Source organism: Balearica regulorum, chromosome Z, assembly GCF_011004875.1.
Source record: "Balearica regulorum gibbericeps isolate bBalReg1 chromosome Z, bBalReg1.pri, whole genome shotgun sequence".
Lineage (NCBI taxonomy): Eukaryota > Metazoa > Chordata > Aves > Gruiformes > Gruidae > Balearica > Balearica regulorum.
The window spans coordinates 303925-322256 of NC_046220.1; positions in this window are offsets into that span (position 1 = coordinate 303925).

The following is an 18332-nucleotide window of genomic DNA, read 5'->3' on the forward strand; positions in this document are numbered from 1 at the left end:
CTGCAGGACCTGCTCAGTAAACACACCCCACGTACTGTCTAAGATGTCTCACAAAACCACTCCTCAGTGGCAAGAGCTTGTGACAACATGATCCAGGCAAGGACAAGGGAATGTGTGCTTCCCTGCATGCAGCTGGCAGACAGCTCCAGCAGGACAAAGCAGCCTCTCACGCCAGACCTGAGGATGTTTTACTCACAGACTCAGCCCTGCTCCTTTGGATCACGTCACTTACACAGTTTGGTGACAAAATCCTTTTGCATCACACAAGCCAGTGGCAGCCCAGCTGTACATGCCTGTTCACAGGCCACAGCCCGCAAGGGCAAGAAACTTGCTGCCTCTTGGAAAGGTGATGGCTCCTCAGTCCCACTGGAGGCAAGGTCACTGTCAGTGCTGTGGCCTTGCACCATATCCTACGTGTGTGCTCTGCGGCAGGGTGCAGTTGAGAGCCACAGAGTCCCTGAGGCTGGAGGCACCTCCAGAGCTGTGCTGGTTTTGGCTGGGGTAGAGTTAATTTTCCTCAGAGTGCCTTGTATGATGCTATGTTTTGGAATTGTGATTAAAAAGCATTGATAATATAGGGATGTTTTAGCTATTGCTGAGCAGTGCTTGCACAGTCAAGGCATTTTCTGCGTCTCGCAACACCCCACCAGCAAGCAGGCTGGGGGTGCACAAGGAGTTGGAGGGGACACAGCTGGGACAGCTGACCCAGACTGACCAAAGGGATATTCCAGACCATATGACATCATGATCAGCGTAGAAACTAGGGGGACAGTTGGTGGGGGGCCACTGCTGAAGGACTGGCTGGGCATCAGTTGGTGTTTGGTGAGCAATTGTTTTTCATTTGCATCATCTTTCCTGGGTTTTATTTCTCTCTTTTTATTTTCCTTTTCATTATAATTTTTTATTGTTATTATTCTTAATTTCAATTATTAAACTGTTCTTATCTAAAGCCACAAAATTTCTCACTTTTACCCTTCTGATTTTCTTCCCCCCATCCTGCTGGGTGGGGAGTGAGACAGCAGCTGTGTGGTGTGTAGTTGCCAGCTGGGGTTAAACCATGACAAGAGGTCACCTTGTCCAACCTCCTGCTCAAAGCAGGGTGTCCTAGAGCTGGTTGCCTGGGGCCATGTCCAGCTGGGATTGGGGGATCTCCACAGATGGAGGCTCCACAACCTCTTCAGGCAACCAGTTCCAGTGTTCAACTACCTTCAGAGTGAAAAAGCATTTTTCTTCTCTTTCAGTGGAATTTCCTGTGTCTCAATGTGTGCGCATTGCCCTGCTGCTGGGCACTGCTGAGAAGAGCTGTCTGCTGCATCTTCATTCTCCCATGAAGTATTTACCCACAGGGGTAGGACCCCTGAGCTTTCTCTTTCCTTTTGTCCTGCACTAGTCGAAACTGTGTTGTCAGGCTGGGCACAAATGAGATTGTCCTTGAGACCACTCCTAATGCCCACAGCTTCCTCCCCTGGATCAGCCCATCTCAAGTGCTGCTTGGAGCCATGGGTCCTGGACGTCATGGGATTGTGTGCTTGATTTTATAAAGGCAGGAGTTTTGTGAGCACAGGAACAAGTGGAACTTGATTCCCCGTGCATTTCTGCTTTGTGGATGACTGCATTCAGTGTCGAAGGAGGCGCACATCTCACTGAAGTGCTCTCTGGGGATGAGGACGGAGGGGGTGAAGGCACCAATCGGGTGTCTCATAACACTTGCATGTGTGACACAGCCCTCCCCTCCATGGGATGCTGGCAAGGTCCTGGCCCTCTACGCGCTCACCTCTTACCCTGAAGGCTTGTAGAAATGTGGCTCACATCTCCAGACATGGAGTGCAAATCAAAGTGGCCCCATGTTTCCAAACCCTTGCTTTTTTTGAGCCAGTAATTTGCAGGTGGGAGGAGGAGAGAGCACCTAATACTGTTTGTTTGAGTAGGGAGAGTGCAGTCTTGTTACCTCGGTTTTCAATGTGGGGGTGTCAGGAATGTCTGCTGACACACATCCTCTCTCTCTCTCCAGGGATGAGGCTTGTAGCATCTGGGTTTTGTCTGCCCACCTCTGTTGGCTCTGCTGCAATGTGTGAAACCTCTTTCATCCTAGCCTGGCAGCCGTTCCACTTGCTCAAGCTGGGTGGAGGAGGGAGACCAGGGCCAGGACCCCTGCAAGGGACCGGGGGATGCCTGCCTGCCGCCCCTGACAGTCCTGCCAGTGCTGCTAGCCTGTCTGTCAGAGGAGCACCCAGCCACCCAGAGCACCAGCCAGATCCTGCTCAGCCAGCGCTTGTGGATGTAGGAGGAAACTGAGAGCACTGCAGGACAACTGGAGAGACTGGGGCAGGACGGTGATTCAGGGTCTGGGGGAAAGGGACGGAGGTTTCATGGATACAGCTGCTGGGAGGTAGGAAAGTTTATAGGCAATCAGGCAGGAGACCATATGGCACATCTGGAGGGGCATCCAGCTGCTCTGCCACTGCAGGGACTGAAGCAGTTTGAAGCCCTTACCGAGCGGGCAGACCTGCTTGTCCCTTGAGGGCAGAAAGCAGCAGCTTGGTGTCTGCACCAGCTCTCTCTGCTGTGGGTGCTCCGATCTCACCACCCACTCCCAAGGCTGGCTTGTCCCAGCTGCTTTGGACCTTTCAGAGCAGGGGTATCGGTAAGTCACCCCAAGAAATAACCCTTATTAATTAGCACTTCACCTATATGCAGAAATTGTGCCCTTTGCAACACATGGGCAGTGACTATTTCTAAGCCTGAACAGACTCTGTATGGAAAGGAGCATTTGGTCTGCTTGGGACCCCTTTGTTGCCTGACTTGAGGGCAAGCCACAGCTGTATGAAGAGAAGGAGCTATTTCCTCTTCTTGGTTTTACACTGGATGCCATTCAACATAACATTCTCTTCTTCTTCTTCTCCCATGGGACAAACTGGATAGACATTCCCCGTTTTCCATTTTAGTGTTTTATAGATATTACATATGTGTATGTGTGTATAAAAACACACACACATGTAATTTATATTCAATATTTTCTGTATTTCCTCTAATTCCCTTCTTACGGTGAAACGCCAGCCTGCGCTGCCTCTCTGCAGCACCCCCTGGCCAGCTCTCCGACCCTTTGTGCATGCCGTGCAGGTGAGTACATCAGGCAGTGTCAGGCTTAGTCACAGCATCTTTAGCTGTCACAGTATTCCCATCCCACCTTTTGTCTCTGCATTGTTTCCTGCTATGTTTGAGCTGTTGCCTCCTCAGCCATGGCAGGCCACTAACACGAGTGGCAGCAGGGAGGCCAGCACAGGCATCCCGCTGCCTCTGCCCACTCCTGACATCTTCGCACCGGCCACTGTCCTCCACCACCACCTCTTCCACTGACCCACTTTTGCTGGTTCCTTCTGAAATGCTGCACGTTGTCTGTCAGTATGCCTGACCTGGGGATGCCTTGTAGCCTTTCCTTCCTCTACCACACTTTGCTTCACCCTGGAATTTCAGATCATTAAAGTAATTAATCGGTATCTCATCCCTGACCTGGTATCTTTCCTGTTATCTGGACACCCTGGTGAAAACTGAGCTGTAAATTCTGTTTTTACCATCTGGTTTCAGGCAGACCTGCACACTATTTCACTACTGGGAAACTCTGCAGAGCTCTGCAAAACCTTTCTGAAAGCTGAAATGAGGGAGATGAACAGATGCCATGTCTTCCTCCACTTGCTGTCAGGTGGCTGGGTTGCTGCCAGAGGAGCAAGGATGCTGGATACGTCCCAGCCAGGTCTAGGGCCAGCTTTTCTTTCCTCCTGTGCAAACTCGTAGGGGTGCTGTCACATCTGGAAAAGCCTTGTTGTGGGAATAGCCTCTCCAAACACTTTTTTCACATTTCCCCTGTGTGAGGCTGTTCGATTTCCAATGCTTTGTTTTTATATTTTCCTGCCAGTGACTCAGTGCAAAGAGAGACAGCTAGCCATCTGAGTCAGGAGGCAGCTGTGGGAGATATGTCCGAGCTTTGCCCCAGTCTCTGTAAGCCACGGGCTGTTGCTAGTGGGGCCACGGAGCTGCTGTGAGCTGAGCAGCCGCCTCTGCCAGTGAGTCTGGGGTGCAGTGCTCCACTGGACGAGGTGGAAATGTAACCCTCTTGGTTACAGCAGGAGTTTGATGGGATTTTAGAAGTGTGTGTCAGAGCAGGACAAAACCAACCACTGGCTTTCACTACATGAAGGTGATGTCCCTCAAAATACAAGCCACCCCTGGCAAAGCATGCAGCTCTCCAGAGGATACAGGAATGTGGAAGTGTGGCAGCTCCTTGCAAAAAGCCAGCAGAAAAGCTGGGTCTCTGTCTGTCCTCCTATCCCATCCCATTCCATCCCATCCCATCCCATCCCATCCATGCATCCTGGGGTTTGAGGAGGAGCTGTGGCTCTCCAGGGAGCGCTGGGGGTGAGAAACAATTTCCCAAGGGTTTACATCAGCCTGGACTAGAAAAGCACTTGCCAGAGGGCTGGTGGTGGGACCAAACCCAAACTTACATCCACCAAATTCATTGGTTGCTTCTCAGAGCAAAGCCTATTTGTTGGGATCCAGCTGGTTAATTTATAACTCTGCTGTGGGGCATGGGCTGCATTCCCATTTCAGGAGGTACTGTATGTCTCCAGGGACAAAGCTGGGCACCAGCAGCAGCGCAGGCCCCTGGGAGGAGCAGGGGACCTGCACACTCGAGTGATGTGACCTGCGGGTCTGTGCCAGTGGCTCTGCGTGCCCCTCACCCGTGGAGAGCGGGGCTGAGACAGCTGTCCCTCCTGGAGCCCCTCAGCAGTCCCTGCCCTGTGCTGTGGGTGAAGGGCTGCTGCTCACCTGTGCACCGCTCACCTCCTCTTTGTCTCCCCTGGGTAAACGTGGTCGTGTCCCACCATGGTGGTGCTGTCCGCTCTTAGGTTGGGTTTCTGCCGTTGCAAGAGAGCCAGCAGTGAAGCTGATCTGGCAGTGGTTTGCAGCCCCCGCCTGGGTCTATTCCTGACAAAACTGTCAATCTTCTGTTGGAAGGGGCTGCCCTGAGCCAGAACCCGCTAGCCCAGCAGCACCCCCCAGCAGAGCAGAACCTTGTCAGTCAGCCTCGTCATTGCACCCACAGTCACTGACTCTCTTGGCACAAGGCACTTTCCTTGCCAATGTCCCTGTGAGGCTAGAAGCCCCCCGCTGCTGCGCAGCACAGTCCTCTATCAGCAGGGCTGGCGGCCTCCTGCCACCCCTGTGGGTCCTGTCGCCACCTCTGAGGCTGCGTCTCCTCCAGCAGCAGATGCATGCGCCGCCCTGGGATCCCAGAAACCTGTGCTGGGAGTTCTGAGCAGGACCGGGGTAACCGGAGTCCCACCACTGCATGTGGCAGCTGTGGAGGTGGGACCGTGGAAAGGATCAGGTACTTACAAGACTATGGGTTAATTTGCTGAGCAAGTGCCTCTGGCACCTTTATCCCATAAATGCAGGATTGCTGGGTAGGGTGATGGCTGGCCAAAGCTACCTGAAGGTGTTATGGGCCTTGTAAGGGCAGTGAAGAGGCTGCATGGAGGCAAGAACCCACAGGGGTGTGATGGGAGAAGGGGCTTTTTGCTCCATCAGTCATTTTTCCTGTCATTTCCAGTATGTCTGGTGATGGGAAGATTTTGTTCCACAGAAGGGCCTCATGCTGTGGTCCCACAGGTCCCACTGATGCACCAGCACTCATCTGGAAATCTCCTCGTGCAAGAACTGGTCACAGCACCCAGCCTGTCAGAGTTCAAGGAGCTTCTGGACAATGCTCTTAGTCATATGGTTTAGTGTTAGGTAGTCCTGCGAAGAGAAGGGAGTTGGGCTCGATGAGCCTTATGGATCCCTTCCAACTTGAGCTATTTTATGATTCTCTGATCCCTCCTTCCCCCCAGCCTGTGGCTCCAAGCTTCTGCTCGGTACTGCCTCTGAGTACCTGCACGTGTGGAGGTGGCACTGTCCTGTCCCACGGAGAGCCAGGGTCCTTCGGGGTTGCTCCTCCAAATGCACTCACTTCCCCACTCTCCTCACCACCCCTGGACCTCCAGGACTCCCTCCTCGGACAGAGGGACTGGGAGCTGCCGTGGGAGCGCACCGCCTGCCCAGCCGGGGCCTGAAGCCAACAGGAGCCCGGCTTTTCCTGTCCTGTCCTGCGCTGAGCTTTCTTCTGTTGCTGCTACCACTTGCCTCTCTGTGCGCCCACATTGCCACTTGCCTTGCTGTGCCCACCGCCGAGGTGACTCCTCTCCTTCAGGCAGTTTGTGGAGCCAGAGATTTTGCACGTGGGACACAATGCGGAGGGCACTGCTGTTTCAGGCTCTGTGACATTCAGAAGCCTATTAGCCAGATGAAAGTCTGCCTTTACTGCAAGGTGATTGTGTACCTAGGCTGTTCAACTATTACCACAAGATTATTCCTACAGCATTTTCAGAGGTTTCCTCTAGGGAGGAAAAACATATCGTCTCCATTAGGGATTTCAACCACACCAGTTTCTTTAATCCTTCTTAAGGCGTTGCTAGGATTTTGTATTTAAGAGCAACCAAAACCTTTGGATGATGCTATTCTAAGGAGCAATATTTTAATTTTCCTTTTTTTAAAAAGAGACAACTGCCACCTTTAAAAGAAGGCTCAAAGCTCTACCCAGAGAGAATTCACAGCAGACAGATCACACTCGGTGCCAGTTGCCTTCGTGCAGTGGTCTGGCCGGGCCCGTGCCGTTGTGCTGGGGGCGGGAGGAGCAGCCATGTGGCCCTGGAGCTGGGGCAGCTCCTGTGGGCTTCCCCACGCTGAGGCTCAACGGACAAACTCAAACCACTGCCGGCTGCTTCCCGCTGTGCTGGCTGAGCAGCAGGAGAGGCAGCAGAGGTGGAGCTTCTGGATTTGCACAGCAGGCAGCCATTTTCAGGGGGATGGGGAAGACTCCTCCAGCAGCAGTCCCAAGCTGCAGGCAGAGGTGGTGACCCCCACCAGCCCAGTGAGAGGCAGGGGTGTCCGGGATGCAGCGCTGGCTCTGCCCAGCACAGCTGCCTCACCTGACGTGTGCGGAGGGCATTGGGCCGCCCGGACACACGGCCTGTGGCCCTGGCTGCGCAGCTTGCCCCTCCCCAGAGCTCTCCTCTGCTCACCCCGTCCCCTTCCCTGGCCAAAAGCTGCCAGACGAGGCCGTGTTGGTTAAGCTGGGTCTGTGGCTCCCAAGATGAGGGGAGGTTTGTTAATCCCCATACTCCTTCTGAGCAGGCTGCAGTGGTGCTGACAGCACAGGGACCATTTTTTGGCAGACTTTGTCCTGTCACAAGGTAAGCTGCTGTCTCCCAGTCTTACTGGATGAGCTCCCATCCTGAGCAGCATTGCTAGATTTGCATTGCTGACACCACTTTCCAGAGATGTAGCAACTGCTGGAGAAAACCTGTCTGCGGGATGCTTGGCACCTCCATTTTACCATCACCACTACAGGCTGACGCAGACGTCGGTCTTTGCATTACATGCATACCTCACGTGGAGAAATGGTCAGCCTGCTCTGCTTCATCCCCAGGTCAGAGGAGCACCGCCCCAAACCCGCAGCCCTCGGGCTCTCCCAGGACCTCACGCCATGCTGCGGGAAGGGCCAAAGGTAAGTGCAGCCCCATCCTGCGCTCTCCATCCCACTGGAGATGCTGGGAGGAGGCCTCCAGCCCGTGGCCTTCTGTGAACCGTCCCAGCGGGGAGATGAGAAAGACGACAACACACAGAACGGGGAGCAAATCCTCGAACTGGGAACAAAACGAGGGCTCACGTCTGCATCATGTGAGGCACTGTTTGCCATGCGTCAGTGCCAATTACCAGAACAAGCCTTCCTCCTTTTAATGCTCTTTCAATAAAAATATAACAGTGTACTCAGGGTAACTACCTGCAGCAGGGTGAGGGGGAGAGGGACTAAACGCAGCACAAGCAAGCAGGCTACGGTTAACAATGGAGCATTTAGAGAAAAGAGAAAAAAGGCAGGCAGATGGCATGAATATTAGTGCATGAAAATGACTAACACTCTGAGAATTTCCCAGTGTACTTCTGACTGGTTTGGGCTTGCTTTTATAATTAATTTATGGAAAGCACCTAAATTGGGAATAAACACAATCTCGCAAATCCCCTCTAATCTCTGCCTGTATTTTTGAAATGATACCCTCAAGGTATAGTTTCTTACAATGATTAAACTGTTTTCCTTTTAAGAATTAAAAGGGACTTTTTTCATGTGATTGTGCAGAGCATTAGTGGTCAGGACAGAACTCAGAACCGTTTTAGATGCAATCTATTGTTGGAAATGCCCGGATGGGGGCATTTCCCCACTGGACCGCTGGATGCTAAATCTGCTGATATTTTCATTTTGGATTCGTGTATTTTAATGCAAAATATGACCCAGTGTGTTGTCAGCCACCTAATGACTCAGAAGCATTCTGACATTAGCATAAATTTGGAAACTTCCTTTAAAAGAAAAAAAAGTGTGTTTTTTTCATTACGTTGCTGCTTCTCTCTGACAATAAAAGCAAAACTCCCTCCCTCGGGCAAGATGTGCAGAAAGTGCTCCAGGAGGTCACGCGGTATGAACAATGGGGCAACTGGAGTGCGCTGGGGTTCTTGGTCTGTGTGCGTGCAGGAGCAAGCTGTTCAGTGCAGCTCTGCAGAAACCTGTAGAGATACAAGCTTTGCTCCACAGTCGCCGCTACCTGTACCGCGGTTCCTGCTGGTCCTCAGAGGGATTGCTGCTGCTGCAGGTGCTGGTAGAGCCACATGTTGCCATGTGGAGGTGAGAAATAGGAAGGAGCAGACAACACCGGCACCGGGCTGGGATGCTTTCTGCTGGTGCTGGTGTGATAAGGGTCCCCAGGAACAGCTATGTGCAGGTTGTCACCCAGCCCCTGGGGAGCCTGGGAAGGCGGATGGCAGCAGAACCTGCAGGAGCACTGTGGGCCTGCAGGCCCCTCTCTGCAGGGCAGGCAGCAGGACAAGAACCCACGTGTGCAGGGGAGACTCCAGCCAGAGAGACCAGAGAGGAGAGGATGGGTGCTGCCTGTTGCAGTGATGGCTGCTGACCGCACAGCCTGCCATCCAGAGCAGCAGAAGCAACCACCCGTCTCCCCTGCTGAGCTGCAGCGTAGTCCCTGGGCCTCACCTTTCCTCTGTGCCACCGCAGGTCGGGGCTTTGCTGCACCTCCGCAGCTTACTGTGGCCACGGTGGTGTGTCAGCAGCTGTGGAGAGCGCCAGGAGGCACTGGCCGGTTGAGGTCTGCTGCTGTGGCTGTGGAGTCAGCACCGGCCCAGGGAGGGAGGGCATGCTACTGAAGTATCGGTTGCCTTCATGGCTGTGGGGCTGGGCTCGGAGAGGAGGCCCAGTAGTGAGGACGTGAGGGTGTGGGAAGAAAGTGGGTTTTTTATTATATGTCTTATCATGTTTTGACATGGAAATCAAGGTAAGAATTACGCAGGGCACAACCTGTCCCTTTGATTTGGCCTTTGCAGCTCAGTCATGCATAGGAGAAGCCTTTTCCTTGTTCCCTCCAGCAGCATCTCCTTGTAATGGCTAATGGGAAAATACCGCGGCAGTGAAAAATTCTCTCAGCCTCATAAACACAATGACAAGGCTAAGTGATCCATCTGCAGCACAAGCAGGGCATTTGGGCTGCCTGTCTCAGATGAATGCTTCCCATTTTGCAGGCTGTTTGCATGTGCTTTATGAGCTCCAGCACTAATTCAGGCAACTGCCAGACAGATGACAAGAGAGGAGACTGGCAGAGGATGCAGTGACGCTGGCTGCTGCAGGTGCTGCCGAGGGCGTGCGGCTGGGACCTCTCACTTGCCAGGGGCGGCCAGCAGACTGGCCAGGAGGGCAAGCTTTGGCAGCAGCCCCCCAGGCCGCCTGTGCTGCAGCAGCACCTCTGTGTCCCCTCGTGGTGCTGCTCCCAGCAGCGCTGCCCCTGCATCCCCTGGGGACGGTGGCCTCGCCTTGCCAGAGTGGAGGCCAGAAGCTGGGTTGGTTTTATCAAAGTCCACACCAGGGTATTTACTTTTCTCCTGTTGCAGACATTTGTTTGATCACAACCTTCCCGGGGCTCCAAATACTCCAAATACTTGCTTAACAGTTCTCTCCTACGTGTAGGATTTCTGGGCTTTAACACAATTTTCCTGCTCTTAGGGGAAAAAGAAGAGAGAGTGAGAAAGATTGAATGTGATCTTTGTTTTCAGAATATTACTGCAGTAATTAAAATGCTTGGGAAGGTGTTCTGTTCCCAAAAGTAATAAATACTTTTGAATGTTTTGCCCCATTAATTGCATATTAGTTAAATACGTATTTTTTTTACAACATGCATATTCACTCACCTGCTTACTCTGACAGTTAAATGCATATTTAAATATGCATTATACCTTTAATGCATAGTAATTATTTGGTAGCAAGCGAAGACTCTTTCTGAGTAGTCCCTTTCAAGGGAGTAGATGTGCCTGTGCGCACTCATCTGTTGACGCTGGGAGGCAAACCGCATCGGGTCTGCTGAGGTCACGGCGCACGCCTGGGCTGTGTGCGCTGCCTTGGCTGATGGCAGCCTGCTACAACCCTGGGGCGTGCAAGGTGTGCCGCAGGCACGGACACGGCCCTTCGGGGCTGGTGCCTGCTGCCAGCAGCTTTCCCCTTGCATAGCTCCTGCAGCGGCTGCCTTGCCTTCCCCACACCTGGGGCAGGCGCTTGCAGAGCAAGCACCCCGGCATTACAAAAGGTTGGGCTTTGGGGGTGAAAAGAAGAGGAAGGACTGGTGGCGGTGCCCCGGTCTGGCCTCAGCCTGCACTCATCCAGGTGACCCAGTGTGACCCGGGGTGGGTGACAGACGCCCTGCCTGTGCAGCAGCATTGGGTGGCAACTCCATTCCCGGGGGACCACATGCGCTCTGTGTGACAGCAAGTGCTGACTGGGAAGGGTCCAGAAAGCTTGCTCGGATTCCTTTTTGTCCTCCAGATCTCATCAAAAGAGGCCATGGTTTCAGACGCCAGAGTTCAGCGTAGGCTGCAGGCTCAGTGACCAGCTTGCTAAAGGGGCGGCTGCTGCTAAACTTAGCTGGGCACTTCGTGTTGTTGGATTTTGTAGGAAACATCACTTGTAACCTTTCAGCTGGTGTGCTGAATCAGGAGCTGCCTTGTGTGATGCTGATAGTGTTCAAGAAAAGCTGAAGCCAGCCCAGGCAAGGGGAGCAGGACCACCAGTGTTTGGGACAGGACAGGCCATTCCTGTGGTTGCGATCACCTCCCAGGATCACCTGGTTTTGCTTTTGGACTGTAGTCCAGGACAGCAAGGGCTCAGCAGAGTCACGGTCTGTTAGGGAGAAAGAAACCGCCTTTCATTATGTCACTTGGTAACTGAGGGGCTTTCTGTGCATCTGAAAGCTCACCTTCCTTTCGCAGGTACACCCAGATGTTGTCTCCGGTGAGAGGACCCTGATCTCCTGCCACTGCTTTGGGGGAAAAGAGCCAGCAGCTCCCAGCAGCTGAAACAGCGGTCTATTAAGGACAAAACAATGACCTGGAAAAAGCTACAGCTCTGCTGGGGAGAGGTGGGTGACCAGTTCGCAGCACCTTCCCCAGCCCCTCTGCCGCAGACATTGTGCTGGCCAGACCTCTTCCCTCCTGCCCTGCTTCCTCCTGCTTCCTGCAGCTTCCTGAATGGCACCAGCTGCCCGGAAGATCCCTTCTGGGGGATTACCTGCCCTAGAGAGCAGCACCGAGCTCGCTATGCAGCCGCCCGCATCCAGACCACGGCGCACAGCACTGGTGCAGCAGACCAGGGGCAAAGCCAGGAGCAAAGTCAAGCTGCTCCCTACACTGCCTGTGCCTTGCCCCTGTCTTGGGCCACTGTGGCTGCAGCCAGCCATCTCCACAGCATGGATGGGGCAAGCAGCATGTGCACACCGAGCTTTGCAGATGCTGCACCTCACCCTCCTGGGAGCTCACTGAGCCCCTGTGCCAGGGGCAGGGCAGGAAGGCTTTTACTTCTCCTGAGCCAGAGCTGGTACTGCAGGACATTTTCAGTGGCACCACAGCTCCAAGAGCAGAGCTGTGTGGGGTGACACGCATGCTCCTGTCCCTCCGGGGGAGACTTGGCCCTTGGAGCGCTGCCACTGCAATCGCCTCCTCCTTGGCAGGGCCTCCCTCCATCCAGGCAGCTGCTCTCCAGCCCTCGTGCCCTCCCCGCAACGTTTTGCTTTTGAAACAGCAAGACTGCAAGGCAAGGGATCCCCGTCCTTTGCCTGTCATGGTCCTGGGCCAGCTTTCGTGGCCCTGAAAGGGAGTGGGTCCCAGCCCTGTGCACGCGGTCCTTCCAATGGGACATGACCTCGCGCTGTCCATGTCCCTGCCGCGGCCATTACTCTCAGGTGGGACCACTCTGTAAGCAGGAGTTGAGGGCACAGCATGGCACCAGGCCTACTCCTGATCGGACATTCCTTGGCAGCGCCATGGCTGTGCCTCCCTCCCCGGGAGGCCCTGGTCCCTGGTGGCATCGCTGCTCCAGCATGGCCATGTTTCCAGTGAGGAGTCCGGCTGCAGTCTTCTTAGGAACAATGCACTCCTACTGTATGGCACCAGATTGTACATCAAAACTATTATTTCCGACATCTCTGGCTTAATTGTAAAACTATAATACAAATGACATTGGGGGTTTGCTGGAGTTAAATTTTAATAGCAAGCCAGCGCCCTTTTAATGACATTTTATACATTTAAATTGGGCATGATCCCTTTGGGAACAGTAATTTTATTCATGGAGATTATGTCTAATTTGAATATAAAAACACCACTAAAAAGATATTGGATTTGCTATTTTTCACTTGCAGGAGCTCCTGAGTCCAATCTTCCCAACTGACTGGGCTTTGGTGGATTGAAAAAAACCCCACAAGAATCCCCAACTTCCATCGAGCAAAGCGCGGTATAGACATCTGTACGTGTACGACTGCCACCACTCAGCTGGTCCAGTTGGCTCCCCACTGGCTCCGAGGTGCAGTGACGAGCACGGCAGCCAGCCCTCCGCTGTGGCTGTGGCTGCTGCGTGGCCCTCGCTGGCTGTGGCGCCAGGCACTGACGGGTGAGAGGGAGGAAGCCACAGGGCAGCGACCCAGGATGGGCTGTGGCCGTGCCCAGAAGCTTATGTGTCTGGAGGCAGCTCTGCCAAGCTGGCTGGCCCCAGCCCCAGTGCAGACCCTGCTCGCCTGGTGCAACTGTCTGGGCTTTTGCTGGAGCTGTTGGGGATGGCGACCGCCTCCAGCACCACCACAGTATTTCCCCCTTCTTGTGCTGGACCTGGCCAGAGCCTCCAAATTTCAGCACCAAATTCCTGTGACTTCTGACAAATTGGCAGATGGTTTGGTCGGGCGGTTCCTTGCCTCACCAAGGGAAGGACAGGGGCCAGCCTACTCCGTACTTTTGTGGCAGCACTCCCACTTGTCTTTTCTCATGACAGCTGAGTTAAAGATGAACAGCCCACAAGCAAAGCTTCCTGGGGAGTGTCACCAACCCACACTCACCACCCGCTGTGTGTGTGAGGGACTCTCGGTGGCTCATGGACACTTGCACACAACCAGCACTGAAGTTCACGAGGGCACCTGGACAGCTCCTGCTGCTGGCTCCTGCAGAGGCCAGATGTCCTTAGCGGGGAGGATGCTGAGCAGAAAGGTGCCGACAGTCCTCTCTGTCGGGTGGCTGGCCAGGGGAATTGGGGCTGTTTCAGTGCATGTCTCTGTTCCAAGCCGGAGCAGAGCCGCTCTGCGTAGTGCTGCAGGAGGAAGACAGCCAGTGGGCAGATGAGATTTGCAGATGAAAAATAGCTCCACTCCCACCTGGGGACCGGAATAAAACCGCCTGGGTTGCAAACCCCCTTAGCTTGTTGGGGAAGCCGGAAGAGATGGGACATGCTGGTGGGCCTGCACAGGAGAGGCAGGTGCTGGTGAGGACCTGGAGGGTGCACCGGTGGCCAGGGTGGGCTGCTTAAAGAGGGCTGAGTTAGTCAGCACATGGGACTGTGTGCAACCCGCCCTGGCCACGAGCCGTACCCTTCAGCACCGCGGAGCAGATAACGCCGCTGACACTGACGTGCGCCTGCACAAAGCTGCAGCCTCATCTCCGAGACAGGATAAACTGTTTGGCCTTTGGACAAGATTATTTCTGTTCAGAACAGGATTGTTATCACTTAATTGAAAATAATTATCCAATGCAAATTGGCTTCAAGTTGGCAGGCTGAGTTGAGAAGACAGTGCGTTTCCAAGCTGTCCTGAGGAGAGCTGAGCATGGTGGCAGGGTGAGAGGCTGGCACTGTCCGCACGGCTGGGGGAGGACACTGGGGGGGCAGAGCTTCCCTCTGCAACACCTGCACCCCACAAGCAAAATGGGGGGGGCCCATCCTGCCCGCCTGGTGCTTGCATGCACCGGGGGCCTCCAGTTTGCCTTTCCAAAGCTCAGACAAGCTTTGAGTCTCCCGCGAGAGAGGGAAGCAGCAATGCATCAGCAGGCAGCCCCGGCCAGCACCGCCCTGCTCCTGTCTCTGGTGTCAGCTGCAGCCAACAGACAACATGGGTGCAAACAAGCAGAGATGCGACTTTGACCTGGGTCTGGCTCAGAGTTATGGACCACCATCAACCTGCTGGCACTGCTGGAGTATGATGTCATTTGGTGAAAGGGTGCTGGAGAAGGCCATGGTACCTACACAGCCCCCATGAAGGTGGCAGGAGCATTGGCACTGGAATCAGCCTCTCGAGAGACCTCTGCTCAAGTGTAACGGGGAAGGTGTTAACAAGCCCATACTCCTGAGTCCTGAGGGGTCTGCATCTGGAATGTCTTCACACAAAGGATGCAGCTGTCAATCAGGATAGACGCACTTGTGTCCAAGGGATGGAGACAGCTGGTGCCTTAGAGGGGCTGGGCCACAGCCAGGATGTGGAAACCTTCAGGGAACCAGGCAGAAACAGACCCTCTGGTGCTCTGACCCAAGGGGGCACCTATGCCTTGGCTGGGCTTGTGCCTCTTCTACTGAACCTGTTCTTGCTACGCACAAGCTCCCCATCATGCAGATCGTCACCTGCATCAGGATGTTCTCACCAGAAAACTTCTTCTAAGGAGAAACAGAGATCCCTACGTGTCTCTGTGAGATTTCCTCCACATCAACCCCCTCAACACCTGCTGAACCTTCCACTTTCGTGCTCCCTGTGGCCACCCTTGTCTGCAGGCTCCATGGCTGCAGTCAGCCTGAGGAGGGTGATCTCCCAGGGAAGACCTTGTCCAGTGGATATCACCCAGGATGAGTGGGCATGTGTCCGGTGAGGAGCCTTTCAGGCTTTTGTTGCAACGTGGTGGTGTCCTCCCTGTCTGTCTGCCAGGGGAAAGCCAGCGGGGCCAGCTGGAGCCTACAGAAAGGTGCAGGGACTCTGGTTGTCTGAGGCCATTCGCACCAGTGGGAAAACACCCTCTGTGGTGAGCAGACCCTGGGGCAGAGCCCAGTTCTTCAGGTTCCCATTCAAAGAGAAATGTGGACCCATCCCACCTCGTCAGCTTCCTGCTCCAGTTCCCTGTCCCGCTTCTCAGGTAAAGGGGTACGAGCAGGTACCCCCCCCACTCACAGAGGGAGGGCCAGCAGAGGAAAGATGCTGACTCGGACATGGCATCAGGCAAATCCGGCTGGTGTCTGCATGTCTGCACCGCCACGCTACCAGCAAGGACCTGCACCTGTGGTCCAGGGGCTCCCTGTGGCCATTCCACCCTTGGTGTTGTCTCCTCTCCCTTTTTTTCTGCCTGAGCAGGTTTGGATTAGACAAGACCTTCCCAAATGTACACAACGCCTCTGCCAAATACATGAGAGAATACTGAGTTTCCACAACAGTTCTTATATGATTTGACCAGACTGGTACAAGGTTAATTAAAAAAACCCAATGTTTAAATGCAGTTTCATCAGAAGAAGTGTAAAATGTTTCTGCAAGAATCTCTGTCAGGACTTTTCAAAGATAGTGTACTTTACCTGGCAAAGCACAATTAGACACAGTCAAATATTGTCCTGGTTAAAGACTATTAATTTTCCTTACATTTGTCCTGAATTAATTTTTTGTGGCTATATCAACAGTGTTTCCTTTATAAATACAACTGTCGCCTTTACATTGAAAAATTAAATTTGCTTTGATAATGAACTGAGGTGCTAATAATCGTTTTGCAATGCAAAAAAGTGCAATTACTGGCTGCCGTGCCATGTGGTGCCACAGCCAGTTGTAACTGTCTGGAAGTCTGCATTGGTACCAGCAAACACAATGAAGACAGTCAAGAGTTACTCAGGCTTGCAGAGACAAAACCTGGACCAGCTGGAGGGTGGAGCAGTGCTGTGCTCGGTCTCCCTCACCTCTGCTGGCGCAGCTAGCTGGGGGCCAGCGGGGCTGTGGGGCTTTGCCAAGCGTCTTGTGCACTGGAACCCGCTTTGCCACTGTCGCCCACCCGGGTGGCTGCAGGGCTCGCCTTGATTTCCACCTTTACGGCGGTGCTCCTGTGGCGCTAGTGGCTTGTCCCTGCCGGCACGCCGCTGTCCTGCCTCCACTGCCATGGCAGAGCCGCCCGTTCTCCTCCTGCGGTGTCTGGCTCTCCCGCCATCGCCTGGGGAGCGCAGCCAACGGCCGGGCAGCTCTTCGTGCTGCTGGGCCCTGTGAGCAGGGGCTGTGCAGCCGCTGGTGTGAGTTCCTGTTCGCAAAAGGCTTGGAGAAGCTATGTCAAGGCGATGAGGCTTTCTTTCCCTCTCCAGGCTGTCCTCATCCATATCAGTGACAAGGAGCAGAAGAGACATGCAGCTGCCAGCTTGAGTCTCCTTGCCTCAAACTCCTGCCCAGACTGAGGACTGGAAGCAGGACTCGAAGCAATAGCTCTTCAGGCCCCCATGCTCCTCTGAGATACTAATAGCCGTCAGGGCACACACAGGTTGGGCATGAACCTCAACTCCTTCGGCCTTTTTGCACCCATGTAGAAGACAGAAAAGCAGAAGACTTCATGTACCAAATCACCACTCTAAAGATGATGATGGGTATGATCTATGCACAATACCCACTTTAGGCAGTGCTTCATACCTTTAACTGAGGCAGTTTTCCTAACACATTTTAAAAGTTAAAAAAGCGCAGAATGTAAGTGTGTGTATTTTTAAAAAGATATTATTTTATAGCTTGCTGTTGACTCTGTTCTTTTGTTGAAAGTAAATCATTAAAGGAAAACTTATAAGACAAAATGAAAAACCACAGTGCATAGAAAATCTAGCAGGAGCTCAATAGAAACCTCTTAACACACAAGCTAAGAGGAGCAGGATAAAGCTTTGCTTGGTCTGTTTCAGCATGCGCTGAATTTCCATACAGCAGGGTTCTTAGAACTTATGTTCTGCCTAAGCTCTAAAGAACAGGATAAAAATGAATTTTTGCAGGACCTAGTGTTTAGGAAGTCATAATGCTGGAGACAGTCTTTCATGGTGATGTTAGTCCTCCTGCTCCAACATTGCTTTAGAAAGTGCACTCACTGATAGCAGCAACCCAGAGAGCGCCTCGTCCATGTGGGCAACTTCCCTCACTCATGCTTTGGCAGCCTGATGTATTTTTTGACTTGTTTAATAACTCTTGCAGAGCAAGAGATTCCCTCCTGGAGAACACCTGAGAAGGCTTGTACCATGACCCTGAGAAAGGGCACAGGGTTTAATCCACACTTAGCATGTAAATTCACTGCTCAAATCATCTTCCAAACTTAGGCATGCACTGTGAGCTGAATGCAACTCATTTCTACCAGGAGAAGTCTTTTTGCAGACACAGGATTGTGTCCTTGCACCTCCGCTAGTGAGTGGGTGGTAGGAGCATTTGTGTGAGCACGTGCAAGGAGTGGGTGAGGAAGCAGTCGTCCCTTTTCACAAAAGGCAAACCCAGCTCTGGGATGGCACCAGTCTCTGGTGAGGGCTGCTGACTCGCGGGCAGAGCAACGCCGTCCTGTCTAAAAAGTGCTTGTGAAACAGGGCAGTACGCGAGCGCCCTTCCTTGCTGATCCAGCCTGTGAAAGCCTGACGCATTGAGATGTCCCAGTCCACTGATTCAGGCAAACCGAACCTTGGCTTGGCTTTTGCATTGGCTCGCTCACAGGGCAAAAACTCAGCACTCTTGGAAGAGACATTCAGTGATGTGTGGGCGGAACAAGATGTGTCAGTAAGAGTGAGATTGTCCCATGGCTTGCGGGTCTGCAAGGTTGCCATGGGCAGAACCCAACTTGCCAGGGCTGAGTCTGCTCTGCAGCTGCCGGGGAGGCCCGTGCCCTCCCACAGCCCAACTCGGTGGCACATT